At 39.9% G+C, this 21,140-nt stretch overlaps 1 protein-coding gene across 1 annotated transcript in view; it reads right to left on the bottom strand.

Annotated features, from left to right (window-relative positions):
- The window catches only part of LOC126272479 (uncharacterized), an 84,455-nt gene that overhangs the window by 62,816 nt on the left and 499 nt on the right, over positions 1-21,140 (bottom strand). The window lies entirely within an intron of this gene.

Genomic DNA, 21,140 nt, shown 5'->3' with positions numbered 1-21,140 from the left:
CACTCTGAGAAAATAGTTGTCTATTCCTGTCATTTCGTTAATAATATCAATTCTGTATAAAGAGGACAGTTGGAATTCGACCTTAATCACCTTAATGGCAGTCAGACTAGACAATTGATAGGTGTTTTAGACCAGTTTCCCAATGTACTTACTAATAAAAAATGGGGTGTATCCAATCAAATTCAATACAGAATCCATTTGGTCAATGACTCTCTGGTGCATAGTGCCCTCTATTGTCACTTAGGGGGCTAATATGAGAATACCGAGGCAAAAAGACTGACAATATGCTGCGGATTGGCATTATTAGAACTTCCAACTTCTCTGTATGCATCTCTCATATTTCTGGTGTCTAAGGAGCAAGACAAGAATTATAGGCCTGTTATTGATGATAGAGTCCTTAATGAGAAGGTTATCTTGGGAGACAGATCCCCTCCTTGATCTCCATAACTGTTTCACTTTGCTTGCTGGCGCTATTTTAGCAGGTAGCTATTTTACTGTACTTGATCTGAATCAAGCATACTACCAGATACCACTGTCTGAGGAATCCAGGAATGTTACTGCTTTTTGTATGGATTGGAATCTGTAAGAATTTAATCCGGTACCCCTCTGCCCCTTGCTTGGTTATTGGGTCTGCTGTCCTTTCATGACTTGTAGATCATGAATTGGGTGACCTTAAATCTGGTTGTGTACATAATTATCTTGATGATGCCTTCGTTTATAGTCATTCCTTTGGAGAACACCTTTCTCGTGTTCAGCAGGTTTGACTGGGGCTCCGTTCCGCAGGGTTAATGTTTAAGCCATCAAAAGTTCCACTCACTATGCAGCAGGTTTCTTTCTTGGGTCACCTGGTTTCCAGGGACAGTATTAGGACTGACCAATAACACACTTCTGATTTAAGAAAATTCGCTCCCTGAAGAATAAGAAAGGGGTGGCCAGATTCATTGGTATGGCAACTGTTTTAGGAAGTTCATCCCTAATTTTGCTCATCTTGCTGCCCGCCTTAATAACCTCTGTGAAAAAGGGGGAAATTCTGTTTGAGGAGAGAGTCGGCAATATTCAGTTTATGAATGTGAGGCACTGGCTGTCCCATTTTCTCTTGAGAAATTTAAATTTTATCTCGAGCACAGCGAATCTGATTTGGAGACCAACATCCAAGCCTTGAGTTGGGTTTTGGCACATCCTAGGAAAACCAGTAGAATTGCTAGGTGGCCCATTCTTATATACACCTTTTGTTTCCAAGTCTGTCATAATAAGGTTCCAATAATCAGGTTGCTGTCACATGTTTGATGAGGGAACTCAGGAAAGTGAAGGGTGTTCACTACTGGTGAGTTCTCCTGTTTATAGTGTCTTAACCAAGATACTCCAGCTCTTTACTGATCTCAAGGTCAAACACAATCAGGATCCTTATTTTGGCCTATTGAGGAAGTGTCTGTCTGCTGAGGAGATGGTTCCCAATTATTTGTTGAGAAAACATAAACTGTATTGTGAGGTTGGTAAATTATCTGAAAGTAAAATTTGTTTACTTACAGAACTTGTGCCTTCTGTCTTTCATTATTTTCATGATTCATTGTTGGGTGTCCACTTAAGGTCTTATAAACTCTTGCTAAGGTGTGCTGCCACCTCACATTCCCTTCATTATATAAAGATATTCATCATTTAGCCAGCAAGTGCGAATTGTATAAAGTCAGTACGCTTAACACCAATTCATCCTAGGGGCTCTTACATTCCGAATGCGAACAATGCCTAATGGATAAATTATTTATTGATCTTGGGGGTCCCTTTCCCTGTACTAATACAGCCAGAAATGGTTACATACATATCAAAAAAAAGTCTTGCATCACCTCAGTTCCGAGAGTTCTGGAACCTGTACAGAAAATTGAAATAGAGATCAACATAAACATCATTTCCATCCTTTTTATTACTCACGAAAAACACACACTGCATGTTGTACCACCAAACAGCGAGACCTTCAGAGGTGGTAGTCCATATTGCTGTACACACTGGTACCTCTAATACCCAGTAGTATGTCCTCTTGCATTGATGCATGCCTGTATTCGTCATGACATACTATCCACAAGTTCATCAAGGCACTGTTGGTCCAGATTGTCCCACTCCTCAGTGGCGATTCGGCATAGATCCCTCAGAATGTTTGGTGGGACACGTCATCCATAAACAGCCCTTTTCAATCTAACCCAGGCATGTTCGATAGGGTTCATGTCTGGAGAACATGCTGCCCACTCTAGTCGAGTGAGTCGTTTTACCGAAGGAAGTCATTCACAAATGTGCACAATGAGAGCACAAATTGTCGTCCATGAAGACGAATGCCTCGCTAATATGCTGCCAATATGGCTACACCATCGGCCAGAATATGGCATTCACGTATCGTACAGCCATTACAGTGTCTTCCAGGACCACCAACGGTGTACATCGGCCCCACATAATGCCACCACAAAACAGCAGGGAACCTCCACCTTGCTGCACTCACTGCACACTGTGTCCAAGGCGTTCAGCCCGACTGGGTTACCTCCAAACACGTCTCCGACGATTGTCTGGCTGAAGGCATATGCAACACTCATCGTTGAAGAGAACGTGATGCCAATCCTGAGCGGTCCATTCAGCATATTGTTGGGTCCATCTATAACGCGCTGCATGGTGTCGCAGTTGCAAAGATGGGCCTTGCCATGGACATAAGGAGTGAAGTTTCACATCATGCAGCCTATTACGCACAGTTTGAGTGGTAATATGATGTCCTGTGGCTGCACAAAAAGCATTACTGAACAAGGTGGCTTTGCTGTCAGGGTTCCTCTGAGATATAATCCATAGGTAGCAGTCACCAACTGCAGTAGTAGCCCTCAGACAGCCTGAGCGAGGCATGTCATCGACAGTTCCTGTCTCTCTGTATCTCCTCCATGTCCGAACAACATCGCTTTGGTTCACACGGCATATGTTTCTGTCTCTCTGCTTTGTTCAGATAAGGTTTCTTTCTTGGAGTCCTCACTTGTGAACCATTTTTATAAAATTTCTGTCTCACAGTTTGATCATAAACTTCAACCACTGAATTCTTGATGATGACATTTACATCTTTTTCAGTAGGTTGACAATCTTGGAGAGGAAGATGACAGATTCTATGACAGTCATGATCAGTCAATACTAGCTTTCTACCAATTCTTGGCGGACCCAGTTCCTCATTACATTTTGCAAACCTTCATCACACCCAACTTTGTAGCACCTCCACCCAAGCTCTTTGTTATTTCTGCATAATTACAACCTTCTTCATACAGTATTATTGCCTTACTACGTTTACTCAGTAACCAATCAAGTGTGTTTTGATACTGGACACATTGTTTTCAATACTGTCCTCCCTCTCAACTCAGCTCACTTTCAAGAAATCTTACATTTATACAACAATGTATTACTGACAACTAAAGTTACAACAATGATCTGAATGCTTTTTCTGTTTTTGAATATGATCTTCAAACGCTCTGCTCCCAGATCCCAGTCCATTATTTAAGTCCGACCTGGCTGGACAGTACTAATGTCAACGTTGGCTTCAATCGTCTCGTTCAAGCACAATGGCTAGGTTTTCTCTGTGTATATACCGATGGCTCCAAAATTCCGCAAGAAGAGTGTACAGGATGCGCTTTTTTGTGCCCTCAGATCCAGATCCGCAAAACCTTCAAACTGCCTATGAGCACTTCTATTTTTATGGCGGAGATAGTGGCAGTTTTGGAAGCACTTAAGTTTGTCTCTTAACACTTCCTTCCCCAAGATATTGATAGTATCTGACTGGCAAAGCATTCTTAAAAACATTCAGTACAGTCGGTGGAACAAAACAACCAGTTATATCTTGGATGTGATATCTGAATATATTCGCAGCACACGCACGGGCCGGACGATCCATTTGTTGTGGGTACCTTCCCACTCTGGTATCCTCTATTCATAACACATCTGGACCGATCCACGATTTTCCATCATCAGACTCCGCTTCAATCATGCCTCTTTCCCACAACATTTACATCAGATCAACGTTAACAGTTCACCAGCATGTAAGTGTGATCCTGAGTTGGAAGCTGATGTCAACCACATCTTATTTAGGTGCCCCAAATTTGACCGTGAACGGTTGGTCTTTCTAAAGACATTGCTGAGTATGGGCTACCATCTTCCTCAATCAGCTTCTTCTCTTTTGTGTACTAAAGAAGTTCATCTGCACAAAGTGACAGTTAATTTCATCAAGAGTACTGGTAAAAATCTGTAGGTTTTAATGGTGTACGTAAATTATAAATATATCTTGCTGATGAAGATATTTTAGAATTGGTCTGAATTGTAAGCCAAGACACTTTTAATTATTTTCCAATTCAATTCAATTCAATTTTTAAAAATATTATGTACAAAACTGTAACACTTAAGCTTTTTATTCTTGTAAATATGCATTTCTGTATTTGTTTATTCAATTATGTGTACATTGTCACTAAGTGTTGCTGATGGCGAAATTGAGTACACACTCAAAGGCCAAATAAACAAAATAATAATAATAATAATAATAATAATAATAATAATAACACACATTCATTGTTTGATATTTCAGAACAGAACAAATGGCAGACTTGCTCTGGAGCTGTCCAAGCACGCAAAACAGTGAAGTTTTCAAACTGTTGTTAGTCAAGTCTATTAGTTATTTTTAATAAAAATAAAACATATCCCATTTTCTAATAATGTAAGAAGAAAGAGTAGGGCTCAGTGTCCCATCAACATCACGGTCATCAGATACTGATCACAAGATCGATATGTTTTAAGGATGGGGAAGAAAATCAGCCATGGTCTTTCAAAGGAACCATCCCAGCATTTCTAAAAATGATAAATATTTAGTAAACACATTGCAAACAAAGAATATAAGCACAATTCCTTGATTCAGCATCCCATAACTTACATACATCTCATGATGTTAAAATGAATGAACATTTCAATACAGTGTTTAGCATTATCTGCACTGCTAAAGATGTACATGAACTGCAGGTACATCACTAGTTACCTATCCTCATGTTTAGTACATTATTAATCAACAAGATAAATTATGTTCTTGATACTAAAAAATAGTACTTGTATTTAGGCAAAGAATTAATCTCAGAGATAAATGTGTCTATATATTTGACATATTCAGTAAAAGAAAATAGGAATGCTGGGTTATGGATCTTTATTTCATAAAGGTGTTGAAAATGGAGATGACTTCATTTGACATAATTTGAAACAAACAACTTCTGGAAAGGTAACCAAGACAGCAAGGGCAAGGATTAACCAATTACACCAAACTCCATTATGATATGTTGAACACAAAAGCAATTGTGTCAAAACACTACAGTACAACAGATCCCACAGCATACATAAAATAGAAGAACCAGTTACTGAAAAAACAGTGGGTAAGAAGAAGAAAACGTTTAAAATACTAGCTGGAGAACCTCAATTGAGGACTCACACAAGCAGCCGATTAAAAATGATAATGTTAAATGAAATTAAACTATATGTTTCATGGGGCCAGTAAGGAATAGACTTGCAGTTGTGGATTACAATACTAAAAACAACATATGAAACTTTATTGACAATGTAGTTAATACTTGAGATTATCACACTCAACTGTGATGTAAGCATTGTTGTCATCAGATGGAGGAAAGAGGGGGTGAGAGGGGGGAGGGAATCAAGAGTTTTTCCCCAGAAACTAGCTTCTTCCTTTCTGAAAAAACAGTTTGATGATCTTTTTCCACAGAGAGCAACTCAACATGATCATTGTCTAAACACTTATTTCCAGTGGTTTCCACAAGTGATCTCATTTTGGAAATGACTCAACTGGTGCTAAAGTGAGAAAACTGTATTATATGTGCAACCAGAGTATTTTTCCAAAGAGGCTGGCCACTAAACTGGATTGAATAGGCCAGCTTTACATGCTTGTATCTGACTCACCAAGATCGAATTTTATATAGCAGTAAGCAGTAAGAAGTGCTGATTTATGCAGCAACATGTTCACCAATTTCAAGCCAAGCAATGCTTGCTGAACAAAGCTCCAGTCCATCAGTCACCATCTTCAAATTCAGCACCAGTGCAGGTAGACCTGAAGAAGATCACAATGAATATGCCTTTAATTTCTGAGAGATGACTTGTGAAAGAGCCTTAGCCATTTTATTCAACATACTCAATGGCATAACAGTTCCAATCTAATACAAAATTTGACACAAGCACCTGAAGCATATAGTAGAAGTTGCAAAGACTGCTTGCAAACATGAAATGACACTCAAACTAAGAAGATACTCCACAAGGCCTGGTCAAATCACCAGAAATAATGGATAAGGGAAAATATGTAAATGAAGCAAAATATTCAATATTCTTCAGTGTTTGTATTGATAAGAACCTGAAAAAGAACTTGAACTGGAAGTCAACACTGTAGAATGTAAACATATAAGATCTGCAACTTTGGCATTACAGGTAATAACAGACCTTGAAGTTAAAAATGTCTACTACCTCCTCCTGCCATAGTTTGTTCTGGGGTTTCCATCTGTGATCTGTTTCCACTAGAAGTGTCCTGAGATGTTCTCTGGTGCACCTGGTTGTGAGTTGGTGTTCCACTTTCGGTCCGGTGCACCTAAGAGATCTGACATTCTGTTCTCAGTGCCACACACTTGGTGCTCCATCTATGGTTCATTCCACACACTCACTTCTCAATTCTTCTTCTTGTTGAGTTCAATTAGTTCTAGTGTGAATGGACAGCAGACGGAACATCTAGAACCAACCATAAATGTGGGCTGAAGATGGAATGTCTCAGGATGCTTCTAGTGGAAACAGATCACAGGTGGAACACCCAGAACAGATATTGGGCAGGGGAGACAGTAGGCATAAATATTGGAACTGTTCCACTTGACAAACAGTTTCAGGTAGCACCTGATGAAGACAATGAATGATGCTGTCGAAACACTGCGCGTGGACAATACTGGTATCTGGCAGAATACCCAACACCTCATTACATCAACAGATTGCTGGGAAAGCCTGAAGAATTATAACTGACAGGTTCCAAGTCAATGTGGAGGGTCACAATTATGATCCACGAAACACACAAATAACTAACTAATCCGCAACCAGCTATCTGCTAGTGAGACAAGCCGATGTCGTGTGTTATACAGCCACCAATCTTCAATCCTTTATCTCGTAGTTATATTGCACATGTTGTTTTTAGACTCCTAGTGGTTATAAAAAATCAGATTGTTTGGTGCAGCTGGCAAGTGACTGTCATTAAGAAGGATACAAGGTCACTTCAACTATTTAAACACACACAATTTAGAAGAGTGAAGTTAACATTTCACAAGTGACAAAAAGTTCTGTTATTGATTATATAAATTGTTGGAAGAGAGCTTTTGCCACGACATCGTGACTCAAGAGAACAAAAATGATAATGTGTGCATGACGTGTGTCACAGCAGTCTTTTTACAAAGGATGCTTGAAGAGAAGTCAGCAAAAAATGTATGCGAGAGAACCATTCATCTTTAACACAGTGGTATCATTAACTGTAATCTATAAATCTACACCAGAACTACTATTTTATAAATCTCAATATGAAATAAGTTTTGTGCTTCTTCTTAGCTTTCCACTTGTTCTAAAGCAGTCTCCATTATCAAATCAGCTACAAGACATAGGTGGTGATCCCCCCTTCCACTATCTCACAAACAATGTGGTAGAGTGTATTATTCTTTACCGAGGTGCAACCAATCCTTCAGCGGGAGTTAATATGCAAACATGCCACATAGCACCAACTCTCTTGCCAAGGGCAAATGCGCAGTATTTTTAGATTTTTGGAACTGGAGGGGCAAAATACAGCAGCATTTTTGCCACAGGATAGGAACAGTAATGGCTACAACCTTACGAGTAGTATTTGGTGCAAGTAAGCTGCAAGAAATTTACAGAAGGCCAAGGCGGTCAGCAATGGAAGAGAGTGAGTGGATCCAGTTCTTTAAGACACACTTGGGCAATGATATCTGAAATTATGAATGACTTTCAGAAAATTTCCAGGCCAGTACTCTACACATTTGGTACAGAAATACCAAGTACAATGTGTACAGTGAGTATTGAAAAAGATAACTGATAACCAGAAGACTCAGTGAATAGAGTTGATGATAATATATATGTTGTCTTAGGCCTACAAGAAGAGAGACATGGATTTCCTTGACAAAACTGTAACAGGCAAAGAAATATAGAGTTCTTTTAATAATCCAGAAACAAACCAGTGGTCAAAACCTGGCCATATACACACTTTCCAAACAAGCAGAAAAAAAAGGAAGGAAATTTTGAGTTAAATGCCCCACCATTAACTAGGTCATTAGAAATGGGGCATACACTCAGACAGGAGAAGAACTGGGAAGGAATTCCACCATATCCTCTCCAATGAAACCAACCCAATATTCTCCTTAATTGATTTAGGCAAAATTGGGGAAAACCTAAAAGTGGATGGCCACATTTGAGACTGAACATCACTCCTGACAAATGTGCCTAACAATAAAGAAAAGTTAAAGCAATCGTTAAACAAATGGCTCCTGTCTCTGGGGGAAGAATTGTGTATTCCTTATTTGCCAGGCACAACAATCAAGCTTCTTGGGTGCCTGGCAGATTGTTCATCGAAACATTTTCACATTATTTCTCTACCATTCCACTCTCAAACAGCAAACACGCGAAAAATGAACAATTACATCTTTCCGTGCAAGCTCTGATTTCTATTCTTTTATTGTGATGGTCGTTTCTCACTACGAAGGGGGCATCAACAAAATATTCTTGAATTTGGAGGAAAAAGTTTGTGTTTAAAATATCATAAAAAGCTCTCACCTCAATGAAAGTCACCTTTGTTTTAATGACTACCGCCCAACTTTTAGATGTCCTTCACCAATCCTACCAGGTAAGGGTCACATACCATACAGCAAGACATTAGCAGAGGACAGACAAGTGTTGTTTAGGCCATCAATGGATTTCTTCTATCTTAAGTGCTTTGCCAATAAGACACAGTCTTTGGTTTGCCTTCCACACAACATTATCTATGTCATTGTTCCAGTCTAAGTTGCTCGTAATTGTTATCTTTAGATGTTTAGTTGAATTGAGAGCCTTCATATTTATGCATTTTATCGTGTAATCAGCATATTTTGTTCCCAGAAGTTAAGTCTTATTGCACTGAGATGAAGACAAGGGTTTGGCTTATTTGGGATATTTTCAGTCCCTGTTGCCTTATGGAATATCGTTTGGGCCAATGCATCTAAACTAAATAAAGTAATTATACAGCATACATGAGCTGTAAGAATATTGTGAGAAGTAGATAATGAAACATTTGCAAAGGCCTTTTTAAACATGCTGGGATCCTTAAATTCACCTCCCCATACACTTACGGCTTAATGATTTTTGTTGTTGAAAATGAAAACGATTTTCTTATGTACTGCCATTTGAACTATCACAATACAAGGCACAAAAATAATTTTTATAGAGCCTTTAATCTCCTTATTTAGAGCATAGTTATGTGCGTATGTAAGTGCAAAGGTATTCAACAAGTTCCCAGTTAATGCAGGGCAGAAAACTGCAAATCCCTATCAGTTTAAAAGAGAATTAAAACATTACCTCACTAACCAAACATTCTACAAATTATCTACTGTCTACAGTCAATAACTGAAAATTGTTTTTGGCCACACAAGAATCAGTAGTGTATAATAAACAGGTCTACGTTTTTATACGTGTAACTAAGCATTTTGTGAATAAAATAGAAAGAAACTTCCACATGGGAAGAATATATTAAAAACAAAGATTCCAAGACTTACCAAGCGGGAAAGTGCCGGCAGACAGGCACATGAACAAAACACACAAACACACACACAGAATTACGAGCTTTCGCAACTGGCAGTTGCTTCGTCAGGAAAGAGGGAAGGAGAGGGAAAAATGAAAGGATGTGTGTTTTAAGGGAGAGGGTAAGGAGTCATTCCAATCCCGGGAGCGGAAAGACTTCCCTTAGGGGAAAAAAAGGACAGGTGTACACTCGCACACACACACACATATCCATCCGCACATACACAGACACAAGCAGACACAAATACCACTGACTTGTTACAGAGTGAGAATCATTTGCCACTACCAACAATACCATATCAACGACAACAACTCGCTTTATGTAATAAGTGCCCAAATCCTCTGCCCTCTTTCATGGTTCTATGTATACTCTTTAAATGGATTTGTATTCATACTAGGGTTTGGAAAATTATTCATATAAGCTAATATTATAAATACGTCTGTGAGATTCTGTTGACATCGTCATTCAAACATTTTCAATGTTCAATGTATCAGTCCCTCTGCCAAGATTGAACAAAAAAGTCTACCATTGAAGAAGTTTGAAGACCAATATGACACAGTCTAACAACAGAAATGATTTTATTACCAATAATTTTATATTGTCTGCTTGTGTCTGTGTATGTGCGGATGGATGTGTGTGTGTGTGTGTGTGTGTGTGTGTGTGTGTGTGTGTGTGTGTGTGTGTGCGAGTGTACACCTGTCCTTTTTTTCCCCTAAGGGAAGTCTTTCCGCTCCCGGGATTGGAATGACTCCTTACCCTCTCCCTTAAAACCCACATCCTTTCATTTTTCCCTCTCCTTCCCTCTTTCCTGACGAAGCAACTGCCAGTTGCAAAAGCTCGTAATTCTGTGTGTGTGTTTGTGTGTTTTGTTCATGTGCCTGTCTGCCGGCGCTTTCCCGCTTGGTAAGTCTTGGAATCTTTGTTTTTAATATAACTAAGCATTTTCTTTGAAATATAATGAGTATTCAAGCAGATGTTAGACTATTAATTTAACTGTAAAAGAAGCGGTTTTTTTCCTCAAAGAAGTGGCTTTCTTTCTAATTTACTACACTGCATTTAACTGAAGCGGCTTTCCTTCTAATTTACACACTGCACTTAACTGGACTAAACACAAACAATATTAAGTAGCGTAGTGAGGGTTTAGTGTTAAAACAGTTGGTTCTGTCTCATTTACGAGGTTTCTACAGTGACGTTTGTTTGCTAAAAGGGACATATATGTCCTCCTCCTGTGTGAAATCTCTGGAAGATCAAGGACCAATGGTTTATTTGTCTGATGTTTTGTACCATCATCAGTTTAGGATGTTTGACATGGTGGAATTCCACGAATTCTTGTACCGATCCCATATATCAGTGTATTGTTAGTTTAGTGACGTGCAATGAAATCTGTACAGAATTAGATACTCTGCAGTATGCTCCTGGAGAAGTGGAAATGTTTTTGTGCTGTTTCCCTTGATTGTCACGTGTCTTGGTAACTCACACTGAACCATGAAAGTACTGGCTGAAATCAGTCATGTTCTAACAGAAGCAAGTTAGTGTTTGTTTTCTGCTGCAAGCACTTACAAGCTGACTTCCAAGAGGCTCAGCAAGTATAGTGGGTGTTTGTCAATCACGTCTCACATCTTGGAAATTGGTTTTAGCTCACTTGAAAGTGATTCTGCAACAAGGTAGTGTTGGTGATTCATGAGCGTTGTGTGTTGTTGTTTTTCTCGCTTGCAAACCAGGAGGAGGATCAGTTACTAATGGTTTGTCTGGTGTTTTGTACTAACTATTGTGTTTTTGAGATCTCTGACTTAATCACATCTGACTGAAATCTTGTACTGATTCCACATATCAGGATGACTCAATAAAATTAGTGATTTTATTGATAGAAGAAATGAATTTTTCACCTGATTTGGGGGGAAATGCCCACTAAATCTCAGTTGTTTTCTGTGTTAATCACGAGTGACTATAGTTGAATGTGGTTGCCATAATTAAGATCAGCTACGCCACTGTCATTTGAATCATCACTCAGTCAGGTGTGTCCCCGTTTGGGTCATCCGAGGAAGGGTGGTTTGCAAGGGTCATGTCCAAGTGAGCATTGAGTTTGACTACCTGTCCTTTATGAACTGGTTTTAATCTTGTTGGCTTTGTATGTATTACATGCACATGTGCATATCTAGTTAAATTGTTACTTTGTCTTGATCATTGTCTGCCTTGAGTACTCTCGTTGTGTTTGTGGTATTACTTGTGTAATGAATGCACATCTGCATATTTATTTCAAGTTGTTGCCATGTATTGATTGGTGTTTCGCTCGAGTATTGTTGTCGTGTGTTTTGGAATTGCATGTTGAGCAGTGTCAAGTGTTTACAATTTGCTCTAAAGAACAAAAATTGAAATGCACTTTGCTCAGTGAGTGTCTTGAGCTATTACCACTAAAACCTTACAACGAGGGTTGTTCCAATTCTGTCAGTGGTAAATCAGTTTTAATGGACTGACTACTGGCAAGGCCATCACTGTATGTTTGTGTTCTTCTCTCTGTGCCAATAAAGCTAATGGCTGTTTAATTATATAGGGCCAATTACCTGGTCTAAATTGACAATCTAGATTAAGTTACAGCTAGTACCATTTAGTGTGAGTGGATTATCACCTGATAGTTGTAAGTGGTGCCTTATGATAAACGGCTACTGCATTGGTTGTAAGTGATGATATTGTCATTAAAACTAAGGAAATTGGGTGCTCTCTTAGTTAAGAGAAGCTTGGGTCTAGATTAGTAAGTGGCCACTAGTGTGTCTAGTGACTCACAGTAAACATTACTGCTAACCAGGTACAGGTAATATCTGTGTTCTGTGTGTAACTAACCCCATTATGAATTTCATTTGCTTATGATAACCATGTGAAGTACATTGTTGCCTTATTAATTAATGTTTTTGGAGACTATAATTTCACTTCTCTGAAAAGTTCATTCGAAGTGACATCTGCGAATACACTGCTGGTCAATACCAGAGAAGGAAAGCTGCTACTCACCATATGGCAGAGATGCTGAGTCTTGATAGGCATAATAAAAAGATTCACACACTCATAGCTTTCAGCCATTAAGGCTTTTGTCAGCAGTACACACACACACACACACACACACACACACCTGCAGTCTCAGAAAACTACATTCTGCCTATCGTGACTCAGCATCTCCGCTATTGGTGAGTAGCAGCTTTCCTTTTCTGGTATTGTTACATTCCATCCAGGATTTTCCATTGTTTGATTTATACTGCTGGTCAAATATTTAACTTATTCATTGATTTCAAGTTTTTATTTGGTGTTTTGAACCATCTCAGCAAGGGGTGTTGTTAGTTCGCAGTCAGAAGGAATTGAAAATATTCAGTAGAGCATAATGGTTATTCATGTCTGTGTTTCAGAAGATGCTCGCTTCCTACTTCCTACTGTCTCCCACCCTCAGCATTTCTGAGCTTCACACTGTCATTGCTACCAACACTTTACTGCTCAAACTGGGTCAAATTCTGATGTCTGGAGCTGCATTCATTCCTAGGATGTCAGGTGTTTCAAATCAGCATCTGATCTGGAAGAGTAAAAACTACTTGTTCATGAAATTGGTGAATAATAAGAGTGAAAGATGATTTTAACACAACCCATTCTCAGCCACACACAACCCAGTGCTCCACCTCCAATCACATCACCCTGATCCATCTGGCTCAGTATAGTGCTCTGGAAGTGTGACGTCGTAGTGTTTTGTGTTGTGGATATGGATAATTTCTTCTAGTGATTCCATGTAGGCATATATGCTCTTGGAGTTTTATGATTATTTCTTGGTTGGCCTCTAAGTTAACCCTTAATGGTTGAACAATTACTCCTAAGTATTTGGAACGAAGAACTTGTGCTGTTCTCATGGGTTGTTACTTTGCAATCATTCTCCCATGGCAATCTCAAAGTGTACTACATTTATTCATATTAAATTTGCAAATCTGTTTTTTGTGCATTTTTCTATTGTGTTTTGGACCTTTTCTCTGTTACACATGAGAAGCGTGAAATTGTCCACAAATGCATTTCATGTTGAAACTGGTGGTCTTTTTTTCTTTAACGGGCATTTGGAATCCTTTAGATTATTTTCTCCCTGTCATCATAATTTCTTTAACAATGATGTTAGTGTTTTGGTGAAGGCCACACACCATGCATCAATCCACCTTTGATCTCAAATGGCTCCCAAAGTTGCCTTTAGAGGTTGTGTTAGATAGTCTATCCCAAATTACTGCTCTTGGTTTTTTGCCAGTTCTTAATTTTCTTTTATAATGTCTAACATGTGTTTGATTATGGGTTCGTAAGCCTTCTTGAAGTCCACAAAAGTGATCACTGTATTTATGGAGTTTCTGATTTGAAGAATAGTCCTAAGCTTCCAGATCTGTTCTATACAGGAGCACCCCTACTGAAAACCTGCTTGGCACTCTTCTACCTATGAGTCGGCTTTTCTTTTTTTTTTTTAGTCTGTTTATGGGTGTAGAAGTATGTACTTATCAGCACAATTTATTTTACTTACTACACTGGTGCAGTAGAAACAAACTGCAAAGACAAAAAGGAACAAGTTTGATGACACACAAACTGAAGATAACCAGCCAATACTGAAGTCCATACATAGTCCAAGATCACAGCTAAAGTCATCAGCAGATAGCAGTCGATACAAAAAACATTCAATTGAGCTAGAACAAAAGCGAATAAGTGCTTGGCATGGCAGGCACACAGTTATAGGCGACCAGAGGTCATGGGTTCCTGCTGAGTGACATGACATGATCTCCGGTGGTATGGCTTCTTTCCAGAACATTTCTTGCGGAGGCAGCTCGTACACTGTGGCACTATCGGCAGTGGGGGCTGGAGGTAGAGATCGATCTCTGACAGTTATGACAGCTTCATGTCATTGTTGGAGTCTGTTACTACATTTTACAAGGGATTTCAAGAGAATTTTGTAGATGACCAGCAAGAGAGAAATTCCTCTGTTATTGTTAGAGTATGTTGTGTCCCTCTTCTTGTGAAGTGGATGAACAAGCTCAAATCTTCATTCAGAGGGTATTCATTGATTCTTCCAGATTTCTGCAATGATCGTGTGGATTCCTTGTATTTTTGTCATTTAGCTTACAGTTTTGCAGTATCTCCATATACTCCTGAGGATCTGTTGTTGTTCAGTGATTTAATAACATACCATATATGATGTTTCCTAGATGGTTGGTGGTTCTGAGCTGGGACAGGCATCAACTTTGAAAGTGCATTTCCTCTATGGGAGATTTGAAGTTGAGAAGTTTGTTGAAATAGTATGAAAGAATTCAGCAGTTATTTTTTGTGTTGGTTTTTAGTGAGTCATCTTGTCTTCTGAAGCACAGACTGGATACCTAATAATCTGCGAGATTTTCTTTAAGAATCGTGTATAAGTTCCTAGCATTATTCTTGGTGAAGTCCTGTTGCATTTTATTTAATCAGTTTGTATCACCTTAGCCAGCTTCATCCTGACCCACAACTTCTTCACTTTTGAAGGCCAGACATACCAACAATTAAAGGGAACAGCCCTGGGTACCAGAATGGCCCCCTCGTATGCCAACCTATTTATGGGTCGCTTAGAGGAAGCCTTCTTGGTTACCCAAGCCTGCCAACCCAAAGTTTGGTACAGATTTATTGATGACATCTTCATGATCTGGACTCACAGTGAAGAACAACTCCAGAATTTCCTCTCCAACCTCAACTCCTTTGGTTCCATCAGATTCACCTGGTCCTACTCCAAATCCCATGCCACTTTCCAGACGTTGGCCTCCATCTGTCCAATGGCCAGCTTCACACATCCGTCCACATCAAACCCACCAACAAGCAACAGTACCTCCATTATGACAGCTGCCACCCATTCCATATCAAACGGTCCCTTCCCTACAGCCTAGGCCTTCGTGGCAAATGAATCTGCTCCAGTCCTGAATCCCTCGACCATTACACCAACAACCTGAAAACAGCTTTCGCATCCCGCAACTACCCTCCCAACCTGGTACAGAAGCAGATAACCAGAGCCACTTCCTCATCCCCTCAAACCCAGAACCTCTCACAGTAGAACCCCAAAAGTGCCCCACTTGTGACAGAATAATTCCCGGGACTGGATCAGACCTTGAATGTGGCTCTCCAGCAGGGATACGACTTCCTAAAATCCTGCCCCGAAATGAGATCCATCCTTCACGAAATCCTCCCAACTTCACCAAGAGTGTCTTTCCGCCGTCCACCTAACCTGGATAACCTCTTGGTTCATCCCTATGAAATCCCCAAACCACCTTCCCTACCCTCTGGCTCCTACCCTTGCAACCGCCCCCGGTGTAAAACCTGTACTATGCACCCTCCCACCACCACCTACTCCAGTCCTGTAACCCGGAAGGTGTACACGATCAAAGGGAGAGCCACGTGTGAAAGCATCCACGTGATTTACCAACTGACCTGCCTGCACTGTGACGCTTTCTATGTGGGAATGACCAGCAACAAACAGTCCATTCGCATGAATGGACACAGGCAGACAGTGTTTGTTGGTAATGAGGATCACCCTGTGGCTAAACATGCCTTGGTGCACGGCCAGCACATCTTGGCACAGTGTTACACCGTCCGAGTTATCTGGATACTTCCCACCAACACCAACCTATCCGAACTCCGGAGATGGGAACTCGCCCTTCAATATATCCTCTCTTCTCGATATCCGCCACGCCTCAACCTCCACTAATTTCAAGTTGCCGCCGCTCATACCTCACCTGTCTTTCAACAACTTCTTTGCCTCCGTACTTCCGCCTCGACTGACATCTCTGCCCTTACTCTTTGCCTAAATATGTCTGCTTGTGTCTGTGTATGTGCGGATGGATATGTGTGCGTGTGTGTGTGTGCGCGAGTGTACACCTGTCCTTTTTTTCCCCCTAAGGGAAGTCTTTCCGCTCCCGGGATTGGAATGACTCCTTACCCTCTCCCTTAAAACCCACATCCTTTCGTCTTTCCCTCTCCTTCCTGAAGAAGCAACTATCGGTTGCATAAGCTAGTAATTCTGTGTGTGTGTTTTGTTCATTGTGCCTGTCTGCCGGCGCTTTCCCGCTTGGTAAGTCTTGGAATCTTTGTTTTTAATATATATATATAATGTAACCCCCCCGGAAACCATCCTTGTAACCATTGATGCCGCTTCCCTATACACAAATATCCCGCACGTCCAGGGCCTCGCTGCAATGGAGCACTTCCTTTCACGCCGATCACCTGCCACCCTACCTAAAACCTCTTTCCTCGTCACCTAAGCCAGCTTCATCCTGACCCACAACTTCTTCATTTTTGAAGGCCAAACATACCAACAATTAAAGGGAACAGCCATGGGTACCAGGATGGGCCCCTCGTATGCCAACCTATTTATGGGTCACTTAGAGGAAGCCTTCTTGGTTACCCAAGCCTGCCAACCCAAAGTTTGGTACACACACGTATGTGCGGATGGATATATGTGTGTGTGTGTGTGTGTGTGTGTGTGTGTGTGTGTGTGTGCGCGCGAGTGTACACCTGTCCTTTTTTTCCCCCTAAGGGAAGTCTTTCCGCTCCCGAGATTGGAATGACTCCTTGACTCCTAACCCTCTCCCTTAAAACCCACTTCCTTTCGTCTTTCCCTCTCCTTCCTGAAGAAGCAACCATCGGTTGGGAAAGCTAGTGATTCTGTGTGTGTGTTTGTGGTGTGTTTTGTTCATTGTGCCTGTCTGCCGGCGCTTTCCCGCTTGGTAAGTCTTGGAATCTTTGTTTTTAATATATATATTACAAGCCACACACACACGTATGTGTCTGTGTATGTGCGGATGGATATGTGTGTGTGTGAGTGTACACCTGTCCTTTTTTTCCCCTAAGGGAAGTCTTTCCGCTCCCGGGATTGGAATGACTCCTTACCCTCTCCCTTAAAACCCACACCCTTTCATTTTTCCCTCTCCTTCCTTCCTTCCTGACGAAGCAACTGCCAGTTGCGAAAGCTCGTAATTCTGTGTGTGTGTTTGTGTGTTTTGTTCATGTGCCTGTCTGCCGGCGCTTTCCCGCTTGGTACGTCTTGGAATCTTTGTTTTTAATATATTTTTCCCATGTGGAAGTTTCTTTCTGTTATATATATATATATATATATATATATATATATATATATATATATATAAAAACTGGAGACTGGGATACCGGCTAGTGTACCTGTGGGTGGTAGGGTGGTGGTGGTGGGGGGGGGGGGGGGGGGGGAGGGATTATTGGTGTCCTCTTCTACAGTTGAGCCATATAAATGAACTGGAGAATGGGATACTAGCTTTTGTAGTTTTGGGGAGGGTTGTATCCTGGTCTCGGGCTGAGCTATGTAAGCAAACTGGCTTTTGTAGTGGGGAGGAGAGGGGGGGGGGGGGGGGTATTGGTATCCTGATCTACTGGAGACTGGGATACCATGATCGTACAGTTTGTTTCACATTTATTTAATTTTTTTTATTTTACTTTTTAGCAGTTTTGAGCGAACTCCCCCCTCCCTCCCCCAAATGTTGCATCTTGAACGGTGTTATTTTGTTGAAATTTTAGTTTGTTCCCATCCAAAACCCCACTTTTGCCACAGCTGTCCCACTAATTTTATTGAGTGCATCACTTCATGTGGTATTTTTGCATTTGCCATGATTGCTGTTTTGGTTGCCATGTTGGATACACTCAAAATAGGGTTTTTCACCGTGGTGATGTCATTGGCCAAAGCAGACAGGTGGTACCCCAGTCTCCAGTAATCCTGACTTTTCTTTCTCATTGTTTAGCTTAGTCTGTTCTATGCTATGCTGATGACTGAACATTGCTTGTCACCCATCACAGCATCACTACTCTGGATCACTTTATTTTGCACTGAAATGGCTTAATGTCAATAAATTCCTCTTACCCTCGGCAATAAAAAGTGTGAGATCTTCCACGTTAATGTAAAATAATAATAATAATAATAAATTATTAATTTTAGTTGTATGTTAGACTACTCAAATTTTTAAGGTTGTCAATTAAACTAAGAACAACCATCATATAGCAAACATGGTTGGAAAGACAAACTAAAGACGGCGTTTTATTGAAAGAACACTTAGAAATTGCAACAAATCTACTAAAAAGCCTGCCTACTCTTCTGTAGTACTGCTGCATTATATAGACTCCTTACCAGATAGAATTGATGGAGGACATTCAAAAACGTTTCTATAGAAGCTCATTTTGCATTATTGCAAAACACGGGATTGTGACACAGATATATTAAGCGAGTCAGGGCGGCAATCACTAAAATGAAGGTGCATCTCATTGTGGCGAGATCTTTTTGTGAAATTTCAGTCACCAACTTTCTCATTTGAATGCAAAAATATTTTGACATTCATCTACATAGTGAGAAATCACCATTGTAATAAAATAAGAGAAACCAGAGCTCATGTGGAAAGATTTAGATATTCATTTTTCCAATGTGATATTTGAGAGAGAAATGGTCAAGAAATAGCGTGAAAGTGGTGCTATGAACTGTCTACCAAACACTTAAGTGTGAATTGTAAAGTAATCATGTAGCTATAAATGCCACCCAGACAAAACTCAACACTTCTCTTTGAGAGTGACAAAGGATTTAGAAACTAAATCCATGAACTTTTTAGGTGCCAATATCGATTCAAAGCATAACCAAGTTCTTGAAAAGACATCCTGAGTAATTTTCCTCATGCTGACTCTAAGAAATATGATAAACAGTCATGATCTTCAAGTGACTCACTTTGGACTCTTCTAGTCAGGTGTATCTTATGACCTGATGACATGGAGAAATTCCTTCTCACATCATTAACATTTTTAACCTACATCAATACATACTTTATAAATGATGACAGGAACATTTAAAAATTTTAAAATAGTTAAGAACTTTCCTTTGCTTTAATTGAATACATTAATACGAGACTTGTATACAATATTATGAACAGTACCAGTCACTAGTTTCTTTCTCTGGAAAACGATAAATAGCAAATAAGGATTCAAGATTCTTATTTCACATCCCTGAAGGCTGTCCTCCATGATGTGGTTTATAGAACTGTATGTGTGAATGAATGAATATCAAATCTGAACCATAGGTCACGCTGCATCTTACGATAGCTTGGATACTTTAAGATGATCTGCATCTGCATACACACTCTGCAAACCTCCGTCAAATACATACCAGAGGGCCATTAGTATTGTATCACATGATAGGCTCTTGTTTATTGGGAATACTGAATTTTTATCTGGCACACAGGTAAACAAAAGTACTAATTTCCATGTGAATAACAGAAATACAATTTATAATGCTGACAAGGTAGTTTTTCTACCTCTACAATTTTGCCAATATTTATATTGCTTAGATATTTTTCTGCTGAGTGTTTTCCAACTGCCTTTCACCGTGTTCTGCTTCAACCACATAGATTTTACCTCTTGACATTGCATTGTGCAAGATTCATTGTGGGAAGTAGCTTTAAATTTTATCTAGATGTGTTAGTTCCTTGTAGTTAAGAAGGATACATGAATGGAATGAGTATATCATAACAAGTAGGTATTGAAGTTATATGTGGAATAGCTTTTCGATTGCATTCCGGTCTTGGCCTCTTTTTAGCATTATATTCTGACTGACTCTGTGTCTATTGGTTCCTTTCAAATAATGATACCTCTGATAATAATTAGCATAGAAGGCGTGTAATACAGTGATCTGTGTTTTTGTATCTTGATGATCAGCTGAAATTTTTGTGTGGTGGGGAGGTCTGGAACAGGCTCCTCTCTGCTTCGTGTGGCCAAAATTGTTGCTTGAATAGATAAGTAATGAAACTGACACATATACTACCAAAGCGGTGACAAATCAAAGGGCTTCTCAAGCAAGGAACCACTACCATAGAATGATTACTCAACCTACAACAGTATGCTTCAGAACAGAGGCTGCCAATGGTTCAGCTTCCAGTAGACTTCATAAGGACAGTGGGAAATACAGAATTAGAAGAGCAGTCATACAAGGAGATCACACAATATCGAAATTATTTTCGGCTAAGCAATGAAAAATATCAGTGAAAGGGGCGAGTGGCTGTGTAATGTTCCCTTGGCAAAGACAAAGTCACAGGTCTGCTGCAGTGGGATCTGTGAAGTTGTGGATTATCAAGATACACGTCTTCCATTTGTTAAACATTCTTAAAACAGAGTCCGAAATATGTTTCCCATGCCTCGGAAATTAAGTATCCGCTTACAAGACTGAGTGTGATGGGTTTATTCGATGTATTGTACCCCTTAACGCAAATTGAAAACA

This window comes from Schistocerca gregaria, chromosome 5 (assembly GCF_023897955.1).
Source record: "Schistocerca gregaria isolate iqSchGreg1 chromosome 5, iqSchGreg1.2, whole genome shotgun sequence".
NCBI classification, from domain to species: domain Eukaryota; kingdom Metazoa; phylum Arthropoda; class Insecta; order Orthoptera; family Acrididae; genus Schistocerca; species Schistocerca gregaria.
This window is presented reverse-complemented; position numbering and strand designations above follow the sequence as displayed.